Source organism: Solanum pennellii, chromosome 6 (genome assembly GCF_001406875.1).
Source record: "Solanum pennellii chromosome 6, SPENNV200".
In the NCBI taxonomy this organism is placed as follows: domain Eukaryota; kingdom Viridiplantae; phylum Streptophyta; class Magnoliopsida; order Solanales; family Solanaceae; genus Solanum; species Solanum pennellii.
Window position 1 is genome coordinate 30,644,731 of NC_028642.1, and position 15,407 is coordinate 30,660,137.

Genomic DNA, 15,407 nt, shown 5'->3' on the forward strand with positions numbered 1-15,407 from the left:
TGAGCACACAACTTCTCAAGTTCCTCCGCATGTGTACGACAATAACTTCCTAACTTTGTCATACTTCAAAACAACGAGACTTTAACAAATTGAAACCAATTGTTGGAATTCCACCCTCCTGAATTCTTCAAAGGAACACGTACAGGCAACGTGTTTCTGTTTGTTTGAAATTTAATGATAAATAATTTGAGCAACACTTTGTATTATTTATAAAGTTCAAACAATACAACGATTACAAAACTATGTAATCTAAGGAATTATAAACTCTAATTCCTAGAGGAATTATAAACTCTAATCCAAGCTAAGAAATTATGAACTCTAATTTCTAGCTATCCAAAGAAACAGAACCCCCCCCCAGTTTTATATCTTCTAATGTTTTTCAAGTTCTACAACTTGTTGAACAACTCCTACTCACAAAACTCAGATTGTAAACAAGACTCTTTGAATACAATCTTACAATTTTTCCTCACAAATTGTAACACTCCCAACAAAATCTCAAAACTCTCTCAAACCTCTTGATCGTGTTTTGATCTTCTCTCTATGTAAGTGCGCAATTCTTTCTGATGAAAATAGCTCCCTATTTATAGATCACAAATTCAGCAAGTTCTTGTTTGATTCAACTTTGTCTTTGCCTCTACAAATCCTTGTTGAACTCAACTTGAACTTCTTCTTTTTCTTTTTACAGCACGTCAACTTCAACTTGGTTTTAACAAAACCTTTTCCTTAAATAGATAAGAAAACACATTCTTGTTTGATAAGAAAACATAATTTCCTTAAATGAATTTCTGCGTTGTTGAACTTGTACTTAGATGCCAATTCAAATGCGTTTGTAAACCAAACTCTACTTGGACTTCTTCATCACTGCCGCCTCTAAATTCGAAGTCCCTCTTCACGTAGAACTCCGAATTAAATGGGAAAATACGTTTTGAACTTTAGGAAACCATGTTAATACTTTTCTATACGCTTTGCGATATAACGTTTCTCGATTGAACTTGGTTTTGCAACCTTGAATTCGCTGGAACACGTTGATGTTGCCTGTTCGATGCAACTTTGCCATCTTTCAAAATACGTCTTTTCACAGTTTTTGATTATTATCTCCGACTAACTAGTAACAGTAAGGAACAAGTTGTGTGTTTAGCCCATTTATCTGAGTTATAGTTCAATATTTCTTCATGTTGCAGCTTCGTGATTAAAAGGGAAGGCTTCTGGAAAAAATTAGTACTCATTAGTGCAAATTAAAAACATGACATAATATATAAATATAACCTTTTATTTGGTCACATCTCACATTTATATCCTTCAATTTTGAATGAACACAAGTATACATTTGAACTTGTATAAAGTTGAACAAGTAGACACACGAGTTCTACGCAGTATAATACACATAGGACATTAGGTAGATAGAATACAAATTGTCATGTAGGATGCTACATAAGACGGTATGTTTATTTGTTCAACTTTATGCAAATTTAAGTGTCTACTTATGCACACTAAAAGATGAAGAGCATAAATATGAGTTGAGGTCAAGTTAAAAGACGTATTTATGTATTAAGCCTGACCTGTAAATATCTCATACAAACAAAGTCGCACAAAAATGTTTAGATGTATTCAACAACAAAGAAATGAGGAATCTTAATAGCTCAGTTGTTAGGATTTGATTCTCCGCCTTATAATTTCGTCCTCGTTTTCCCTTCCCCTTGCCGGAAAGTGTCATCGATCTCTAACAATTCAAGCATTCAGATGATTTAGTTGTATGTGAAACATGTTTACTTAGAGTTCCTAACAAATCATCTTAGGTGACAGTACTACTGATAAACCAAAAATTCGAAATCATGCTTGTGATTGATTGACATGCATATTCAGGGATGGACCCACGTGGATTCATCCAACCCTCAATAAAAAATTACATTTTATATATATGGTAAAATTTCTGTATTTCTGTTGATATATATTGAACCCGTAATAACAAAGAGAAATTGATGGCGCAGTGACTAGACCCTCTAAAATTAAGTTGTACGTTCCCGATTTCTATTTCTAAAGGCTTATTGACAAGTTTATATTTTTATTTTCTGAACCTCGTAAATGAAAATCCCGAGTCCGTAACTATAAATATTGAATCTAAGAATTTGGAACAATGGATAAAAGAACATCCAACCTTACAAACATGATTTCCAGGAACAAAAATCATTCATAAACAATGGCCAAAAACATCTCTTTATTAGAGCTCAAACTTAAATTACATCATTGTACTATATAATGAACAAAAATCATCCCTAAACTATCCAAAAAGAATTTAACTTACATCCCTTTGTCGGATTCTTCCCAGAAACGAACAGCTTCAATAAAAAATTGCTACATTGGTTCTTCACCTTAGCCATTGATCAGTGCATGTGTTGCACCAAATTCAACAGGTTACAGAAATTTGTTACTTGATCAATAGAAAATTGGTAATTATTGAGCATATATTTTCTCTGGGTGTTGCAAAGGATGCATATATTAGAAGCAATATAGGCTTGCATTAAAATTAATAATGATACATGTTATACATGAGCCATGAAGCATCAAGCAAGTGCAAGTATGATGATTGGTGATTCGATGTTCAAAATTTTGAGATAATTCTATCTTTTCAATGATATCCGCAAGAGTGGTTGAGCTGGTTGGACAGATGAACCGAAATGGGGATCATAAGTTCAAAGTCCCCTACATATTTGCTCGGCCAAGCTCGTCATATGAGACTTGATTAGTGTAGCTTACCTCTTCATTGTGGTTTTGCGGCCTATTATATTGAAGCGGGGGTTATCCTATACTCACCTGAACTCTGAAACATGGTGACTACGGGCTTCCTCATCAACAACAAAAAATCACATCTATTTCAATGACATTACTATTAGATCAATTCCCTCTTATACAACACGATTTGATCCATTATACATATTTTTGCCGATCATAACATTGTCGATCAAGAAACATAATTTGTACGACCTATTGAATTTAACGCGTGCATTGGTCCATGGCTGATGTGAAGAACAGATGTAGCTGTTTTTGGTTGAGGGCGTTAGCTTCTTGACAGATTCTAACATAGTGATGTAAGTAGCAAGTTTTGATGATAGTTTAGGGATGTTTTGTGTTCATTATGTAGTATAAAATATAAGGATATAGTTTAAGTTTGAGGTATAAATGAGGAATGTTTTGGCTATTTACTCTCTAGAGGTTTACTTGCTTTTACTTTGGAAAGACATTATTTATAGATCTTTTTTTTTAACTTTCTTCTTGGTTTTTGAACAGTGTGTGTAAATGATTTAGGTGACACAAATATGGCAACTGTGAACTTCGTCTGGAGTTTAACCAAGAGTTGTTTCACCTGACAGCACTGATTGTTATGCTAGTATTGTTCATGTTGGTGGCATTTCAATATCTCCCACATTTAATCCATATGATGACAGTGAGATCCTTGACTCATAACTACTTATTTTAATTTCCTCTCTTTAAGTTTTTAATATTTCCTGCTGCAAACAACAACAAAACTCTAAATCAGTTGTTGTGATGCAGGGTACTTTGTTAAAGTGGAGAAACTTTGTCTACAAAAAATACAACTTCTCCTTCGGCAATGTGGTTGTCTTCAGGTAGCTGCTCTTATTTTTGATGATATAGCTCCTGTGACTTTCATAGATTTCCAATAGCTCACCTACTACTAAAAAGCTCCTAGAATTGAGTTTATGCTCTTGCATTCATATAAAAAGTTATTAAAGCAAGTCATTATTCATGGAAAGAAGTACATATATATATTGAGTTTATGTAGAACTTCTTGTAAAGAGAAAATCTAAAGTAAGATCAAAATGTCTGTTATTTTCATTACGCTAATGGTGAAATACTCATTCTTCATTCTTGAACTAGTGAAGTGCATTTAAAACTATACTTTGTGATACTTTAAGAGTTTTCGCGTGTTGCTCTTCTTTGAATGTTATGTTCTTGGTGGCCTTTGAAGATGTTACTTTAGTATATCAATCCATATTATAAGTTGACATACATTTCAGCTCTCCAACTAATCATAAAGAGAAAAATATAGAGAGAATAACGGCCTTACCAGGTGATTTGGTAAGTACCCCTCGTTATGATGCAGTAGTGATCCCTGAAGGACATCGTTGGGTTGAAGGCAACAATTAGGATTGGAGCTTGGACTCGAGAACGATTGGCCCTGTACGTTACATATTAGTCCATACTACACTACTAATTGAAGAGGAATTTAGTATCAAGAGAATCTCATACACTTGAGTAAAGTTAATACAAGGTTACATTAGAACAACTTCAGGTAATGTAGCTAGATCTTATGGTTCAAATTCAAATAAAAGTGAAGACCCTTTAGTGTATAGTGACATTCTAATGTTAAATTATTTGCAATAAGTTCATTTGATTGACTTGAAAAGACTTTCATTTTTCAGATCCCTCTGGGTTTGGTTTGTGGAAAGGTTACTCATGTTGTGTGGCCTCTTCAACGGGTTGCTAAAGTTGAAAGACACCAAAGAGCCCAACACCTTTCTAATTCTATTTTAAATAGATCATAATGTGTGTATTTGTGTGTGTGTGTGTGTGTGTGAGAGAGAGAGAGAGAGAGAGAGAGAGAGACCATTTTCCAAGATTAGCCTAATGTAATACTTTCTGTATACTAATTTATATTTATATGACACACTTTTCTTTTTAGTCAATTTTTAAAAGAATGACACATGTTATTTGACAAGTATTTAATGACACTATCAACATTTCACTCGTACCCTAAAGGAAAGTATGTTTTAAGAAGATAGGTAATTCACAAAGGTTAGACAGCTCTAAGCGCAGCAGCTATAAGGTGACTCAACCATCTATTTTGCATTAAGTAAAGTAAGGGCAAGTAGCTATTTACTGCTCTGTAAATTGTATACTTGTCCTATGGTGCCCACTCAATTTGGCATTCTCAAGTAACATCATAACTTCACACTTCCCCCTCACTCATGTGTGCCAATTCCTCTTGATCGACTCGAAAGCCTTTCGAGCTTCTTTCAGATCCTCATGCATGGTCAACAGTTCTCTACACAGGTTAAGTTTCACTGAATCCTGCACAGTACAAACAATAGAAAATAAGGCCAAAGGCAGCACCACAATCTCCCACCCTAATTCTCCAACCAAAAGTTGGGGGAAATTTGTTGTTTTAGTGATCGACATCTAAGTTGCTTGAAATTCGGCAAAATCTAAATTTTAAGATTCAAGGGTACAGGTCAAGCATAAATTGAAGATATTGACGAAATCAAAATCTCAAACCCCCCCCCCCCAAAAAAAAAAAATATATTGTCCATGCACTCTGGTCAAATTATCCAGGGTGGGTTGACCAAATACAGCAGCAAAATTGAAGAGTCTATGCGACTTAAATCAACATAATAAGAAGCTGACTATTCTCAGCATTTCTAGTTGGCATGGAAGCATTGAACTAGGCCAAAAGAGAAGATATTTATCATGCACAAGCATACATGAAATTGATTCTATTATGGTGATACATGTTAAACTATGATATATCATAATAAAACCAACTACTCAGTGTGAGAACAGTATTAACACACACGAGGTAAGCCAAAATAGTTGCAACAAATAAAACCTTGAACTAGTAATTAGGCTTGAGATGGGCAAACTAGAAAGCGCAGCTTCTGTCCAACTACACTTGGGCTATATATCCAGAAACTTGTATATGGGTTTGTACCACTAATCAGCAGGTCCTAATATTTTCCTTGAAGTTCAATTGAAAATAATATAGAAATCTCACAGACCTCTCTCTCATTGAGCAAAATTATGAAGGACATTTTTCAATGAAATGTTCACCATATTGCTACAAATGAACAGTCAGATGCAGATATGCGTATATGTATGCATGTTGAGTACACGAGAAGACCTACCTTTCTAATTAAGAACACAAAGTCCTCTGTCAAAAGCTTCCCTCTTTTGGTTGCACTATCCTGAGCTTTGTGCGCCTACGCAAGTTGAAAGCTAAAATGGTAGGACCAAATGCATGTTTCATTTACAATCAAATACTACTAGAAACTAAATTGTGTAAAATGCAAAGCTTAATGCAAGAGGAATAGCACTGGATACTAGTAAATTTAACTCACCATATTAGTGACATAATCCACCACAATGTCTTCCACAAGTTCCACAGTTTCTGAAATTGTATGATAGTGCAGCACTAGAAGCTTAGTAAAGATTAAGTGATGAAATAATACAAATAACTCATAGAAAAGCAGAATCAGTGCAACTTTCAGACTAAAATTTTGATGTTTTCAAGGCATTAACTGCCAATTCCTTTGGAAGTCCGGTATCAGTTGACTAAATAAGAAACAATAAACTTAAAGCCACATGAGGAAAATAGCAAGAAAGAATTCTTCCAGCAAAATAATCTCCATTTTATAATGGAAAGCAGGGTAAACAAGATGCAGTAAAACAGAAACAGGACCGTACTCCAGCAAAGAAGGTTATCTTTTTTTAATAATAACCAGACAATATCATTACAGAACTCCCAACTCGTGAATTTCTGTTCCTTCCTAAGAATTAGCACAGGTCCTCAGTCCTCCCAAAAGCCCCTCCAAATATTATTGCTACTTGCTAGAACCAAGACATAAGTTTAGAACTGTTTACTAAGAAGATTAAAGTATTTCACATAGACAGAGAATGGTGTTATTAGCACGTCGTTAAACAGAAAGCATTAAGCAAAAACCATATTCAATCTGGACACACACAAACTGCAAATTTTCCCACTATCAATGCGTAACAAAAAAAACTAGGCAATAGCAGCATGTGATAAGCATAACCATCCACGAGGATAAACACCATGAACATACACAGATGAAAACAACGAAAAGATGAACAGGTGAAACAGAGAGGCATCTTACATTGATAACATCTCCAAAACCATACATCATGCGTTGCACTGTGTAATAAATAAAAGAAATGTTAAAAAATTAAACACAGTGAAGTGATTTAATATTATTATCACATCTATATATAGTCACTGATGGTATTTCTGAAACATCCCGGTTTCCTTTTTAGTGAACTTTCTAAAGGTTGTGATGCTCCTACTCTTACTGCTTTTGAGAATGGCCCTGCAGAAGTGTTGTTCATTTTCTATTTGTTATAACATCCACTTTTCAACCTGCCAAAGTCATGTCATTACCATCGTTAACAAACACCATCAATCAAACACATCATATTATCAAATAGATTCATCATGCAACCAAACCACTATTGCAAATAAACTATAAACTGAATGCATAAAGAATGTCCTTCCTTAGTTATTGTAATGGTTATCACCAACTTAACTGGTCTACAAATTAACTCAAAATACATTTCGGTATAATACGGAGCTCATCAACCATCATATAAGTGGAACATACAGTCCTCTATGCAGCACCCAAAATAAGCAGACAATACATACACAATCCATATGATCAACTATACAAAATGCATTATTTTACGGGATAATATCATCAAATAAAAGACGAAACTTATACATATTGTGTGAGCTAATAGCTCATAAACATGCTTATTTAGCTTATTTTTGTATCTACTTATTTTAAGCCAAAATAATTTTTAATTACTTTTGTAGTGTTCGATTAAATAGAAAAGTTATTTATCTAATCCAGCAAGAGTGCTTAATAGTTAGGGTTTTGGCTTAAAAATACGTAAAATAAGTCAATTTTTAGCTTTTTTTTCCTAGTAGGTATACTGCGTCGAAGCCATTACTGAATAAACAAGTTCATCAAATGATCAGCTATCAGGAATATGAAGGTGTTGACGAAAAAGTAGAAGATACAACAACACGGAAATACATTAAACAACAATTCGACAGTCGCAATTACATTTTCGTTAGGAAATCGTAGGAATAAGGAGCTGAAAAGAGATTGAGAAATCTGAAGAGAAACCTGCAATGGTGTCGACGAGCAAGAAGACAAAATCCCTGAAAAAGGGTATTCACCGGAATTTATATGAAAAAATTTTAATTTTTTTTGGGATAAATGCTACCATCTCAATCTATGTCCGAAATTTCGGAGACACACTTATACTATAATAAGACACTATTATCATGAATTTATTTTATTAATAATTTTCTACCCTTTTCGATCTACGTGGCACTATCTTTTGGGCCCAACGTTGATTGACTTTTTTTGTCATGTTAGTGTCACGTAGGCCGAAAAGGAGTAGAAAATTACTAATAAAATAAGTCTAGGGGAATTTCAGATATAGATTGAGGGATACTTGTGCATTTTTCCTTTTTTATTTGGTAAGAAATCACAACTTCCTTTTTGTCCTTCGAAGACTATTTAATTCAAGATATAATAAATCTTAATTACGAATATTAGTAGTACTATTTTTATTCTTACTGAAACATTTTAAATACAAATATATTAAAAGTATTATATGTGAATTTCATACATTTCACTGCTTTAGATTAGTTTATGTTGTTACAAAGATATTATATTTGTTCTAAAATAATAACGTTGAATTTATAGTAATATATAATATTGAATTCAAGTTGTATTACAACTATCATCTATATATTTGATAAAGTTTTAATACAATTTCTCAGAGTTTCAATCACGGTCTAACTCTTCATGTATTACCAGCTAAAGCTAATGGATTCAAAATGAAGGTTGGTGGCCACAGAGGATGAACAAATTGTAGCTATTTCTTGCTTCATTCTTCTTGGACCACTAACAAAAACTGATTCTTCACACTCTGTAACTATCCCTGCACAAATATCCCTATGTTTTAGAAATGAAAATATCAGATAATTCATTGAAACAATGTACTTGTGCTTCTTATCTTAGCTAGTAGTAAAAAGAGCAAAGAGTTAAAGCTTAACATACTTTTTAGATTAGGCCTTACACCATAGTGTACTTGTGTTGGTCGAGTAAACGTTTGAAAGGGTAGACTTTCCAGCTCTATATCTTGTTAAACCATGAACCTGGACCTGGAGAAGTCCTCGCTGTTGGTATGTCGTTGTTCTGAATCTGCACCATTTCCTTAGCCTTCCTTCTGTTTCTTATTCCAAACAAAGGCAGCTGATGCTGTTACAGCTATAGACACACATAAAAGCAACATACTGAGAGCTGCTCTTTCTGAATACGAATATATCATCCCCGTGTTATGTATATGTAATATCTGTTCAGAATGCCAATGAGCAGAAGAAACATGATGAAAGAGGATGTGATTATAGCTACAAGACAAAGCCAATTGTTCTGGCCTAAAACTGCGGAAACTGGTCTTTCTGATGCATTGGGCTTAAGCCATAGTGTTTTGAGGAACTTCTGGTTGTCTTTTAGAGGTTCTGTCTCTCGTGTTACATATGCTTCAATCTGTATCTGCAGTCGCGAAATATTATAGTTGGTTCCTGAAAGAGGAAGGAGAAGTTCCAGCATGGCGAGATCCGTTGATTTCTTGAAAGCCGCAACAAGGAGAACTTTTGGGATCTTGCAGCTTGTTGAACCAGCAATATAAATCAGCTCTCTGATGATTGATATAAAAGGAGTTATGCCACTGCCTCCACTCACCATAATTAGCATATCATGTCTGCAAGCAATTTTCCACATTGAGTAAGAATTTTTCTAAACCAAAAGTAGATGTTCCATCTACAGTTTGATATCGGGTAGATTTTCACTCAACTAATAGTCATTTTCTCAGAAAGTCATCATTCTTCTTGATTTCAATTTTCTTCAACAAAGAAAGTGACTATCTTTCTGAGATTATAGTGGTTAGTTGAGTGATTATCTGAGAAATTAATTTGTTTTATACCTCAAGAATTGGGTTGAACTCGGACCCTCTATAGAAACTTGAAGACGGTGTCCTGGTGTAGTTGATGAGAGCTTTTCAAACAGTTTCTGAGACCATTTCCCTTCACTTTTTATGACAATGCTGAGTTTCTCAGGTTCCATGTTACTGTAAATGGATGCCACTGCAACTTTGAAATACTAGGAACATTTATGAAAACTGAACTCGTTGGATTGTACCTTAGCCCTGAAATCAGAATAGAAAAATACACCGTGAGAACGACAGATTCAAATTCCATTGTACCATAGAGTGAGTTAATCACCTGGACTTTTAGAGAAGTTCAGCTCCACTGCTTGGCAAGGTAAAACACGTGCAGAAACCAAGGAAACGCATTGTTGGGATTGTAAGAATCTCAAATACCAGTCAATCAAGAAGAGGTAAAATCCAGGAGGAGTGATGCAGGAGTAGGTAAATCCAACATGGAAGATAATGTAGAGATGATGTGTATAGAAAAAAAGCTCGCAGGAAACTTGTCATCCACGTAGCTATTCCTGCAAACAAAGACACTTCTCCAGCAACAATGGAAATTCCAACTTTATTCCACTCCATCATCTGCATTTTTAGTAAAACAAATTGTAAGTAGGTCACCTATGTACTGCTCTATTTTCATACTCAAGCTGATGAGTATCAATCAGCCCAGAAGATTATGAAACATAAACCATGAGCAGTGAAGAGAGCCATGACAGCATTCCCAAGCCAAATATGATACTTAACACTGGACTCTGATGTAAGTCCGAAGACTCGCAAAATGGATGATCCTCTAGTTACTGGAAAGAAAAGAAAAGCTAGACAGATGTTTCCTACAAGGCCTAGCATGAGAGCCACACTTTGTAATTTAGCTTGCCATCTGCTCAATCATCAATTTCACTTGCCATTATGATAAAAACAAGAAACAGAATTCAAGATTTCAGTAACATTTTACATTTTTACTCCCATCATTGCTGCAGATTGTCTTAAACATGCCATGTGTATAAGATGAGATTGACCAAATGAGAAGGGCAGTGAACATGAATAAGAAACACAAATTCTGTCCATGAAACAATGCCTAAAGGACCTTTTGTAATTGCTGGTCGACTCCACAAGGCGAAACGAGTACCTTTTGAGGTTCTGTTACCATAAAACAACAATGAAAATAAAAGAAATGCATCATATAAGACATAATAGAACAATAAATACCTACCTCTCATCATGTACATTACCATACTTGACTAAATGAAGGAAAATACATCCCAAAGTAGCAATGAACAGAACTGGAAATGTATACATCAGAATGTTTGAACCTGCAAAGCAAAAAAACATGAAGTCCAAAAATGATTGACTAATGTATTGAATATTGAATGTTACATACCTAATTACATAAAATAAAATAGTCACACAATTTAACATGACATGTAACAAAACTAACACAAAAGGTCCTTGTTTCAAGTTTCACTACTATTCCTCGTAAAAAAAGAATCAAGCACGCACGTGACATAACGAAATAAATATAAGGGTATGAAACCTTGTTGTCCAAAGTAGGTGGAATTGAGTTTAACATAAAGATGATGAGGTAACCAATGCAAATAAAATGTGTTTGTGGGCATCATTATCCAAATCATGAAGTAGCCCATTAAAATCAACAAAACAAAAAGATTTATTGCTTGTTGAATATTCCAACTCATTTTTTGAACAAGAGTTCCTTTGGTATCCATTCCTCTTTTCTGTATTAGTCTTTTGGCTCTTCACTCTTATATAAAAATGGATGAAATTCAATACAAGTTTAAATAAAGGAAAAGAAGACTCCCCTTTTGACCATTCGATTGTTACTGAATTTTTTTCTATAAAGTTTGATATTTTTAGGAGATAAATTACACTATTTATAAAATTATACATATGATTTTATAAAAGAACAATAATGGAATTGTTTAAATTATATTCTTAAATATTTTTTTAAATAGGTATACATTGTCTCACAAATTCAGTTAATGTGAAATTGAGAAAATATAATTTACACCTTAAAATTGAACATTGCACGGGTTTTCAATTTGTTATCATTCAAATGAATTGATTTTACGTATTTGCTCTCATTGATAATGGAATTTATTTTTAGTGGTACACAAATTCTTTAGAAATTGAGAATATGGGTGAGCATAGCTTCAAAAATATTATAATTCGAAAAAATAAATTTATTCATGTAAATAAAATATTTATTAACACAAAATAGAGACAAAAGTGGAAATATCCCTTATCCCTCTTTTTGGCTTTTTTTTTAGTCTGGCAATTAACTAGCCTCTTTTTTGGTATGTTCTTTAACTATAACTGAGCTCGTTTAATATTGTAATGTCATTTTTGGGTCAAGTTAAAGAAATGACACTAAGAACCTCTTTGCCATTGTTATTGGGGTTAAAATTATTATTTTGGGAAAAAAATTAAGTATTGATAAATCAATAAATTGTTTTTAAATAGAACCAGAATCAATTATTTTTTTTTACTATTCGGAAGAAGGTAAAAATTGAATATGTACATTTTTATTAAATATATACACAAATAAAATAAATTTTTATAATGGATACTTAAAACTTAATCTTAATATTAATAGTATATTATATTTGTCCAAAGTACTTTTTAAAACAAATTAGTCAAATACAAATTACTTCTCTTCAAAGCACATTTCTAAAAAACCTATTTTGGAAAAGTACTTCTAGACATATTTTTTTAGTAATTATTTCAAACAAGCTCTAAGATGGATTGATTTTGCTATTTAGTTCTGTTTTATAAAAATGATCTTTATAAGGAGTGATTTTAATTTTTTTTGACTTCGATTAACAATTTATAAAATAACCTACACTTCAAAAATTTAACTTCTGCCTATGAAATTTAGGAAAATTAGAACTTAGATATGCTCCATCAAATACAAGTACTAATTTTTGCCCATAAGGTAAATGCTTTAGGACATTTTAAACCCACTCAATTGATCAGAAGTTTTATTTTATAGACAAATTAAAATTTAGACATAGACATTTTGTCCATCATATATAAGTTCTAACTTTTATTTATAAGCTAAGATAGATGTTCAATATATTTCAAGACAGTGAATTTGTTCAATTAACTACTAGTTCTATCTTATAGTCAAACGTTAAAATTAATGCATGTTAGACAACATATTCTTTCCGGCATTTTTTTCAAGTTGAGGTCATTTTTTAAAAATAAGTAGAGACGAAAACTCAAGATCAGACATTTTGACGGATAAAAATTGAGAAAATGATCAAAATGATCTCTGATGTATTGGGATTGCTTTATTTTGATCCTTAATATATTTTAGGTGATTGGTCCTTCATGTATGACATGTGTTCAATTTTGTCTTTTACCCTAAACTTGACAATTTACTCCCAAAAGAAAAACTGTTAAATACAATGGTGAATCCACCATTTTTATCATCTTTATCATCTCAAAAAAAAAGTTTTATAAATTCTAAAACACCATTTTCTATAACATCTAATCACATAATTACAAAATAATTATGGTAAAAAGATTGAATGAAATGGATTGTCATAAAGTTTAATTTGTCGATCAAACGTATACTGCTATTGATAACATGAGTGTTGCTACTGGTACTAGTTTCCTTGGACAGAGCAGAGCTCAATACAAATTTTCTGGGACAAAAAATAATACATGTAGTGCACAATATTTTCTTACAACTAGGAAGAATGACACCTACTTAGCAAAAAATTGATTGGCCATTGTTGGGGCAATCGTTGTTGATCTACTTGCTGGTTTAGTGTTGTCACTTCTAATTACAAGTAATAATAGTAATTTTTGGTATATGCAATGACATTTTTCTTTTGTATTCTTTTTTTTAAAAAAAAACTAGTTTTCGAGCATGTGCAATGCACATGTATTTCAGGCTAAATAATAATTTATTAAGTAATCTTTTATTCTTTTTTGGTTTACGTGGCATTATCTTGCGAGCCCAACACTGGTTGATTTTTTTTCTCAAGCTAATGTCACGTAGGCCGAAAAGGGATAGAAAATTACTTATAAAATAAGTTCAGGGTGTAATAGGATCTTAGTATAGTATAAGTGTGTCCCTGGAATTTCGGGCATATGTTGAGGGGGATACTTGTGCATTTTCCCTTGAATTAATGTGTGATGAGTTATATGAACTTTTAAAGAGATAAGTTACCTTTTGCCTACATTAAACTTCAGAGTCCTTTCATAATCGAATTTAATAGAAATAATTAGTTAAAATGTGTATATAATATCAAATGTAACATGACAAGCTATTAAGATCAAACATGCTTCGTGCTATGCCACATCAAATTAGACAAAGAACTTCAAACAATGAATTAATCCTCTAAAATACAAGCTCATCTACAATATATCATCTCATATATATTAAAAATTATCTACAGTAATTCATGCAATTACACATTCAAGTGTAACCAGAATTAAAACTTAATAGCATAAAGAAACAAAAGAAACAACAGCTTTACTAATCGACATCAATTTGATAGGATTTATTTAGTTTTTAATTACTTTAGTTTAAGATATTCTATTTATCTAATAGTATAGCTAAATAGATACATATTAAAACCTTGATTATACTTTTTTCATTTAAAGCTTGTAGCTCCAAACATGAAATCACATTTATTCATAAATTTAAGTTATTATTGTATTTCTAAAGAATACCATAAAATATGGGTACATTGAAGGTAATTCATAGATGCAAGAGAATTTCCTTTCGAAGTTATAGAATAATATCATAATAAAATGATACGATGTAAAAATATATATAATGTGCATCTTTTGTTCGCCTAATCACCACAAAGTACGTAACCATCAAAAAGAAAAAACAACATTAGAGTCTTCTAACTTTTCAACTCTAATAATAATCATATGACAGGTATAGTAGTATTTCATGCAATATGTATTCGGGACTTGGGGTGAAAAGGATAAAATAAATAACAAAAAATTAAATCTAAAAAGCAAACAAAATAGACCAAATATAATAGTTTTTATAAACAGAACATAATATATGTGTGCATATGTAGATTTTCTTTCATTCAACATCACTTAAACCTTGAAAAATGGTAACATATATCAAATGATACAAGAAACAAAAGAAAATTAATATCGAAATTAAAGAATCAAGAGATACAATAATGAAATGTGACTAATTCTTTTTAAAAATAATCTCTTGTTTTTCATTATTCCTCACACCTTGACAATGAAGCTGATAAAAATTCTTTCATATCATCAGCATTTCCATGGTTCATTATCTTAACAAAACAAGCAAAAAAAAGTAACTAAGATTACTTAATGACAAAGTTTACAGAAAAGTACATTTTCATGAAAAACACAAGTTATTTATAAGTTAATAAATACATAATGTCATACAGAAACTCAAAAGTCATGCAGAAAAATTTAAAGTTATACAAATAACTTCGTCGCCATAAATGCACTTGCAATTAATTTGTGATTGGGTTCTTCACCGTACATGCATTTACATTTAATTTGTAATTATTTCTTTTGGTTAATTCATTATACAATATAATTAATAATTATTTAATTTTCATGCTAATAAA

General features: G+C 32.3%; 1 long non-coding RNA gene and 1 pseudogene across 7 annotated transcripts; both read right to left on the reverse strand.

The window, feature by feature from the left end:
* Nucleotides 1-2,187: 2,187 nt before the first annotated feature.
* On the reverse strand, nucleotides 2,188-8,001 carry LOC107021875. Of its 7 annotated transcripts, XR_003578821.1 has the most exons (8): nucleotides 7,875-7,971; nucleotides 7,096-7,168; nucleotides 6,909-6,946; nucleotides 6,132-6,181; nucleotides 5,919-5,993; nucleotides 4,898-5,088; nucleotides 4,085-4,195; nucleotides 2,188-2,471 (listed from the first exon to the last, which is right to left on the reverse strand). It is a non-coding gene; the product is annotated as an uncharacterized LOC107021875 (long non-coding RNA). The 7 variants fall into 7 exon arrangements; XR_003578822.1 differs by having other exon boundaries at nucleotides 2,188-4,195; nucleotides 7,102-7,168; nucleotides 7,938-8,001; XR_003578820.1 differs by having other exon boundaries at nucleotides 2,188-4,195; nucleotides 7,938-7,994.
* A 631-nt stretch (nucleotides 8,002-8,632) lies between these two features.
* Nucleotides 8,633-11,534, reverse strand: LOC107022253 (annotated as a pseudogene).
* Between the last annotated feature and the right edge of the window lie 3,873 nt (nucleotides 11,535-15,407).